We start from the raw sequence: 6,279 nt of genomic DNA on the forward strand, positions 1-6,279 counted from the left end.
GATTTTTCCATTGCTTCTTGCAACTGACTTAATTTCTGCCTCACAAAATGATTTTTTTTTTTTTTTTTTTTTTGGCATTGCAGCAAGCTGGCACTGCATTTTCTTTACAGCTGTAAGAAGCCATTACCAGAGATGTGCTCTTGGCTATGTAAGATGACATTGCTTAAATTAATGCAACCCAACCATATTCTAGCAAAACTTGCAGAAACATAAATTGTGCTGCTTTGTCCTTTTCTCTGAAGCGGGGATGGCCGAAACCTTTCAGACAAATGTCTGTCTTGCTCTTGTGAAGTCTCAGTCCTGAAGCAGTTGGCATCAGCCTGTGTTATTTTTTAAACCCCCCTCTCTGCTTCTCTGAAAGTTGTAGTTAATAGTTGGAGATAAACATTAGACAAAGCTTCCTCTTGGCTGCTAGCTCTCCTGTCTGATCGTAGGGGGCGTTCTGCTGTGATGCCCCCGGCAGTATTTTTTTGCTGTTGAGTAGGTGTCATTAATAGGTACGTGTGTTTAAACTTACATCTTGCGCTGCCACCTCGCTTGTGCCTTGTTACTGGGTCTGAGCATGTGCCATCCGCACCAGATGACCTAAGAATAGTGCATTATTTGCGTCCCTCGGTGCTGGGATGTCCTGCATCCCTCTGGGAAACACAATACTGAGCTAGCTTCCAACGTTTCTGGGTTGTTTTCCCACACTCCGTGGTTAAACCGCTTGCTCAGTTTAAGGGCTGGACAATGCAGATCTGGAATCGACAGTTTCTGCTTTGGGGCTGTGTAGTGTGCAGGACGGGAAGGAGCAGGCTGCCCCCCCACTCTCCCTAGTGGAAAACTGTATTAAATTCCCCTTGTGCTGTAACATCTGACTTCCCAGCAGCCAGAGGACAAGATTTTTGTTCTTAAGAATTTCCTTTTCTCTTGAGGGGCGATGGAGCTGAAGATTAAATAGCATCGGAAGGCAGCTGCTTCTCTTCTTCTTTGGCAGAAAACGAGTTGTCAAGTCTCTGCATATGAAAGTTATTGCCAAGAACTGCTCTTCCCCCCCGCCCCAGTCTCCTCCAGGAGAAAAATTAAGGTCGTTTCCTAAGCACCCGAGTTGTCGCTGCCTGCCTTTTGCAAAAAAAAAAAAAAAAAAAAAAAAAAAATTAAAATCTTTTGATGTGCTGCTTCAAACCCAGTTTCAAAGTTTGCAGCTTCCCTGGCTGCTCTGGCCTAGATCTGGGGGGAGGGAGGATAAAAACCAAGGGGGGTGGGGGGTAAAAAGAAAACGGGGGGGGGTAAAACAGCGCCCCCCCGGGCCGGCAGCGTCCCCCTTCCCCCGCCCTCCTGGGGGAACCAGCGGTCAAACCCCGGCGCTGGAACGGAGGGGACCGACCGCCGGGGCCCGACCCCCCGCTCCCGTCCCCGTCCCGCAGCCCCGGTCGCCACGTGCGGGCCGGGGGCGTGGCCGCGGGCTGTCCCGGTGCCGGTCCCGCCCCGCTGCCGGGGCCGCTCCTGCGCACTGGGCGGGGGGCGGCGGGAGCGCGGCGGCCCGCGGGGCAGAGCGGCGGCGGCTCCCCATGCCGCGGGGCAGGGCGGCCGCCTCCGCGGGGAGCCGCGATGATCCCCTACTTCTCCGACAACGCCGTGATCTCCCAAGGCGCCATCGCCCAGCTGTGAGTACCGGGAGAGGCCGGCACCGACCGGCAGATCTCACCACCCGCCTGCCCGGGCTCCGAGCGGGTCCCCCGGGGTGTGCCGGGCGGCCGCCCCGGCTGTGTGTTCCCCGCTCTCGGTAGTTGGCTCCGCCGCAGATGACCTTCGGGAAAACTTTTTCCCTGGACCGCGGAGCCGGCACCGCACCCGGGCGGCGGCCGGCGGGAGCGGGGCTGCGGGGCGCACCGGCACGGCGGGGCTGCCCGCTTCTCCGGTGCCACCGATTTGCCGCCTTCTCTTTCAGAGAAAAACCTTCTGGGTCCCAACGAAGCGCTTCGATGACCGTTGTAGGGGAGCCGTTGGTTCCCCCGCGCCGTGGCCGGTACCGAGCTGCAGCACGCTGCTCGCGCCGCCCCCCGCAGCCCGGCTGTGCGTTGGTAGCGAGGTGCAGGCTTCCCGTAGCCGTGTACCTTGGCTCTCTTTTGGGCTTCACGGAGAGATTAGCCTCTTGATTTGAGCTCTTGTTTTGGCTTATCACAAGGTGGCAGATAGGGGCTGCGGATTTGGGGTTGGGTTGGGTTTTTTTTTTCAGGTCGGTGCAATAGGAGCAGGACTGAGAGCTGAGACTCAGGACCGGCGGGTCGTGAGGGACAGACGTGAGCCGATGGCAGTTTTCAGGTACCGTCGGTCTTGGGCAGTTGTAAAGTGGAGAGTGAGTGTGTCTGTGCTCCGTACTAAGCCGCTAGAAAAATCCATCTTTCCAGCTGCACACCCTCCTTTGAAATGGAGATGCAAATAATCGTTTAATTTGTAGACAATTAACAGGGGACTGCCTGAGTTGGGGGGTTTGGCTGGAGGGATTAAGGAGGGAAATGGCTGCTGTGGGGTGGTAGATAAGGCTTTTTTTTAGAGAGATAGTCGCTGTGGTCTAGTTATGCCTGAGATTTCTTTAAAGAAGCCAACGGCTGTTTTATCTCTTGGAAACATCATGAAAAACTTCGAGATAGTAGGATAAAGTGCTGGCTCCCACCTGGAACTGTGTTCTTGTCCCAAGAAGCTCCTGCTTGAAATTGAGCTGCCTTGCGCTTAATGAGGTCTTTAGTAGATATCCCTGCTTGTGCTTGATATGGAAATACATCCTGGGTCTCTGTGGCCTCTTTTTTAAGCATTAGCAATCACTGCTGTAGTTGGTAATCAGTTTAGTTAAGTCTCTCTGAGCCTTTCATACTCAACCTAAAATGCTTATAATTAGTCTTTTTTTTTTTTTTTTCCACCGCTCACAGTGTTGCCTGTAAACATTACGGCTTTCCCTGTGGTTGTCGTAAAGTAGGTTTAACAGTGATATACCTGAACTGTTCTGTGGAAGCAAGAATGCAAATTGGATATACCCTGGGCTTTGGGAAGTGGCAGTAATTCTGGAACTGTGGAGAAAAACCCAACCTACGTAGGCCGAAACACTTCCTTACAGCTCAGGATGACTTACCAAGCTTTATTAGGTAGCTAGGTAACAATTTAAGTGCTTTTAAGATATTTGGTTTATACACTGCTCAAACACTTAACCCACAGTTCGAGACTGTATGGAAAGGGATCAAAAGAAAGGGGAAATACTGCTCGTCTCTGCTCCTTCAGTCTCATGCAGCTCTGCGGTCTTGTACCCAGTAGCAGTTTAAATGACCACTTGGTTGGAAGGACCATCCTTTCCTTTTCTGGGGAGAGAGATAACTGAGTTATCAGAGGAGCTTATGCTGTCCTTTGCCTCCTGGAAGGAAAGATTAATAAGCATGAGAATGACAGAGCTTTTGGCCCACGCATGAGTGTTTGCACCAGGCTGAGCACTGGATTAATACATTGATAGCATTCTTAATCAGGACGGTGCTGGGGCTTTTGAACTGGTATAATAAAGACCTGTTTTAAAGTTTATACTCCTAATGGCAAGTTCACAAAAACTGATTAATATTGGACGTCCTTATTTCATTGTGGACCTAAAAATCCAGATTTTGTGGTTCTGCTGTGCTAAAAGTGTGTTCTCTGTGGAATGGGAAGGGCAGCAGTGACCCAAATGTTATCAGAAATTTCTGTTTCAGTGTATTCTTTAGTAGATGTATTTGGCTAATCAGCTCTGACTTTCAGAGATCAGCAGAAATTACTCTTGTGTTGACGCTTTTAGTCAGTAATGTAGTCAGCTGGTCTGGGTCTAATTCATTTCAGGTTCACAAGGATCGAAATAATGTCCAAGAGACTTGTGTTTATCAAAATGCTCAGAATTTATAGTTGTAACTCATTCCAGAAAGTCTTGCTACTCTCATTGAACCTAGTGGGAATTCTGCTGATTTACTAGTTTATTTGTGTGTAGGATTCAAAATTTACTTTGGTCTACTAAAACTGTAAGGCAGCTGATGGAAAGATAAAAAGAAAAAAAGCAAAACTTCAGACAGTCTGCAAATACCAAAGAATTTTTAACAGAAGAAACCCAGAGAAATTGCCACAGATCAGTTCTTCCTGCTTGCAGTCGCTCTCTCTACCTTCGGCCAAGTTTTAGGTATCTCATTCATTGTTGGTGCCCCTGAAGTGTTTTTTCCGTCTCCCTGTGATAACGCCAGATTCCTCTGTCGCTCAGTTTTCCTCTTTATCTCAGTAGCAAAGCAGGATTATCGAGCCATCAGGGCACTCACTTGGGATTTGGGAAGACCCAGCTCTTGCTCCCTGCTGCGCCACATCCTTCCTGTGCGACCGTGGCCAAGTGCCACCAGACCAGTGCTCAGCGAAGGAGTGGGGCCTGAAGCTCCAGCCTTTCTTTTGAACCTGAGAATTAACCCCTTGCTTTGGTGTCCGCATCCCCCTGTCATTTTTGTGCATTGGTTTTTGTGTGTTTAAATACTTTTGTCTCTGCCTCAGCTTCCTTTCTGCAAAGCAGCAGTGAGAGCCCTCCCTGGGCTCACGTTGAGCACGTGTTAAAGCACTCTGATACTGTTTACTACTTCATCCTCCAGCACTGTGGGAGCCAGATGGATCTAAAAGCATGAATATGCTTGCTGCTTTCCCTGGTTCTTGTACTTGCTTCAAACCAGTCTGTTTTCTATTATAAGATCTTAACTGATAGTTTTTATCAGTATTTTAAACTTTGGGGGCAAAAAAAAGAAGGAGCTAGAATAGGTAATTTCTTCAGAGTTGTGGGTGTATCTTGGAGCTCTTAAAAAAAGTAAAACCCACAAGTTGGGATTATTTTCAGCAAGAGGCTAAAGGTAGCCACAAAATGTTCTTGCAAACCTGGCTTAGCAGCCTATTGCTCTCTCACAGAATCAGTTTTCTTGTAAGTGACAACCCTTCTTCTGCGTAGTGTGAAGAAACAACACTTTACAAAGTAAGAGGAAGTTCCAGGCTGTGCAGGTAATTACAAACTACGCTAAATTGCAACACCGGGTAATTCAGGCTCATTGTATTGCCGCCTCCTTGCTGCAACCTGTCTTTGTGCCCAGCCTGCCTTGGCCCTTGTCCTCCCGCACCCTTTTCGTTTACCTTCGTCATGTGGCCATAGCCTTTATGCTAGGAAATTTCATGACCACCTAATTTTAAATTATGCCAAGTCAGGAACTTAGGTGTGTAGCTGCTGTTGCCATTGTTTGGAGAGCTGCTTATTTGTTTCTTTATTGTATGGGAAACCTTACAACGTTTTTATCTGCTCATAGTGTTACTGCTGCCAAAACCCTTGACCGTTCAGCAATTAGACCACAATCCTCCAAGCAGCATGTTATTGGAAATCTTTAATTGCCTCTGTGCCATTGTTAAGTGCTGTAGCTTTGTGAGTATTTTGCCATTGTGCTGAGAGTTGATGATATTTAAGAGTTGACGAGGAGATGCTTGGAAACAGCTGCTCAACAGAGTGGAAGATCAGCAAAGTGATTCCAGTTACCGCTGTCAGTTCGAGTTGAAGTTGCCTTAGGAGCTGAGGGTGACTCTGGTTGGAGGTGCTTGAAAAAAAGAAATAAATTGATTAGCTCTTCATCTTTTGTAGAGGCTGGTAGGAGCAGTATGGACGATACCAGCTCTGTTTTCCGTTTCAGTGTGTATGATGGGCTCAGGGTTTGGATGACTGCAGAAGACAGCCTCGTACTGCACCAGGGACGCGATGGGAACGTGCAGGCAGGGGAACCTGACCCCTTACCCTTCCTGCCCACCCCTCCGCGCAGCTGAGCTCCCCCAGCACGGTGAATGGGCTTCCTGTTGACTGAGCGGAGTCGTCGGGGATTTCTCATCTTTTCTATTCCATTGCTGATTGCGATAACACAAATGCAATCTGTAAAAGGCCTCTTACTACACACTGATTATTAAAAACTCTATGCAAATAAGTGGTGGTAATTGAGTAAAAGTAGCATGCTGCGTGCCCCAAAGTTGATCATTAACTGAGCCAGGGCTGTATTGTTCATAACCACTTTTCCTGTTTGGCTTTTCCTTTCATTCCCCTGGAAGCTATGGGTATTTGTCTCGCCGATCCTTCCTGGTAGGGGGTTGGAAGAGAGACAGAGATGGTTATCGGATGTAAAATCAAAACTTGAGCAGCAAACTAGTGTTTCAAGGACAACTACCCACCCCCCCCCATTTTTAAGCAGTATGTTTTAGTTAGGAAGCCCACGCTGCTGGGCTGCCAAGTTC

At 48.6% G+C, this 6,279-nt stretch overlaps 1 long non-coding RNA gene across 1 annotated transcript; it reads left to right on the forward strand.

The window, feature by feature from the left end:
- Positions 1 to 2,125: 2,125 nt before the first annotated feature.
- LOC147414151 (uncharacterized) lies at positions 2,126 to 5,948 on the forward strand. The gene is made up of 3 exons (XR_015183954.1): positions 2,126 to 2,307; positions 4,927 to 5,016; positions 5,691 to 5,948. It is a non-coding gene; the product is annotated as an uncharacterized LOC147414151 (long non-coding RNA).
- The last annotated feature ends 331 nt before the right edge of the window (positions 5,949 to 6,279 follow it).

This window comes from Leptosomus discolor, chromosome 18 (genome assembly GCF_034619465.1).
Source record: "Leptosomus discolor isolate bLepDis1 chromosome 18, bLepDis1.hap2, whole genome shotgun sequence".
NCBI lineage: Eukaryota > Metazoa > Chordata > Aves > Leptosomiformes > Leptosomidae > Leptosomus > Leptosomus discolor.